Below are 2,454 nucleotides of genomic sequence, written 5' to 3'. Positions count from 1 at the left end.
ATACTAAGAACACTGTGTTATACAATCATAAGTTATGCTATGATATAATTTGAGTACTGTGCTGTACAACCATATGATATACTACGAACATTGTGTTATACAATCATAAGTATATGCTATGATATAATTGGAGTACTGTGCTGTACAACCTTATGATATACTACGAACACTGTGTTATACAATCATATGATATGCTATGATATAATTTGAGTACTTCGCTGTACAACCATATGATATATTAAGAACACCGTGTTACACAATCATAAGATATGCTATGGTCTAATTTGAGTACTGCGCTATACAACCATATGATATACTAAGAACACCGTGTTATACAATCATAAGATATGCTATGATATAATATGAGTACTGTGCTGTACAACCATATGATATACTAAGAACACTGTGTTATACAATCATAAGATATGCTATGATATAATTTGAGTATTGTGCTGTACAACGATATGATATAATAAGAATACTGTATTATACAATCATAAGATATGCTATGATATAATTTGAGTACTATGCTATACAACCATATGATATACTAAGAACACTGTGTTATACAATCATAAGATATGCTATGATATAATTTGATTATTGTGCTGTACAACGATATGATATAATAAGAATACTGTATTATACAATCATAAGATATGCTATAATATAATTTGAGTACTGTGCTGTACAACAATATGATATACTAAGAACACTGTGTTATACAATCATAAGATATGATTTTGATAAGATATGCTACGATATAATTTGTGTACTATGCTGTACAACCTTATGATATACTACGAACACTGTGTTATACAATCATAAGATATGTTATGATATAATTTGAGTACTGTGCTATACAACCATATGATATACTAAGAACACTGTGTTATACAATCATAAGATATGATTTTGATAAGATATGCTACGATATAATTTGTGTACTATGCTGTACAACCACATGATATACTAAGAACACTGTGTTATACAATCATAAGATACGCTATAATATAATTTGAGTACTGTGCTATACAACCATATGATATACTACGAACACTGTGTTATACAACCATAAGATATGCTATGATATAATTTGAGTACTCTGCTATACAACCATATGATATACTAAGAACTCTGTGTTATACAATCATAAGATATGCTATGATATAATTTGAGTATTGTGCTGTACAACGATATGATATAATAAGAATACTGTATTATACAATCATAAGATATGCTATAATATAATTTGAGTACTGTGCTGTACAACAATAAGATATACTAAGAACACTGTGTTATACAATCATAAGATATGCTATGATATAATTTGAGTACTGTGCTGTACAACCATATAATATACTAAGAACACTGTGTTATACAATCATAAAATATGCTATGATATAATTTGAGTATTGTGCTGTACAACGATATGATATAATAAGAATACTGCATTATACAATCATAACATATGCAATAATATAATTTGAGTACTGTGCTGTACAACAATATGATATACTAAGAACACTGTGTTATACAATCATAAGATATGTTATGATATAATTTGAGTACTGTGCTATACAACCATATGATATACTAAGAACACTGTGTTATACAATCATAAGATATGATTTTGATAAGATATGCTACGATATAATTTGTGTACTATGTTGTACAACCATATGATATAATAAGAACACTGTGTTATACAATCATAAGATACGCTATAATATAATTTGAGTACTGTGCTATACAACCATATGATATACTACGAACACTGTGTTATACAACCATAAGATATGCTATGATATAATTTGAGTACTGCGCTATACAACCATATGATATACTAAGAACACTGTGTTATTCAATCATAAGATATGATTTTGATAAGATATGCTACGATATAATTTGTGTACTATGCTGTACAACCTTATGATATACTACGAACACTGTGTTATACAATCATAAGATATGTTATGATATAATTTGAGTACTGTGCTATACAACCATATGGTATACTAAGAACACTGTGTTATACAATCATAAGATGTGATTTTGATAAGATATGCTACGATATAATTTGTGGACTATGCTGTACAACCATATGATATACTAAGAACACTGTGTTATACACTCATAAGATATGATTTTAATAAGATATGCTACGATATAATTTGTGTACTATGCTGTACAACCTTATGATATACTACGAACACTGTGTTATACAATCATAAGATATGTTATGATATAATTTGAGTACTGTGCTATACAACCATATGATATACTAAGAACACTGTGTTATACAATCATAACATATGCTATGATATAATTTGAGTACTGTGCTATACAACCATATGATATACTAAGAACACTGTGTTATACAATCATAAGATACGCTATAATATAATTTGAGTACTGTGCTATACAACCATATGATATACTACGAACACTGTG

This window comes from Watersipora subatra, chromosome 9, assembly GCF_963576615.1.
Source record: "Watersipora subatra chromosome 9, tzWatSuba1.1, whole genome shotgun sequence".
Lineage (NCBI taxonomy): Eukaryota > Metazoa > Bryozoa > Gymnolaemata > Cheilostomatida > Watersiporidae > Watersipora > Watersipora subatra.
Note: the sequence above shows the minus strand (reverse complement) of the source record.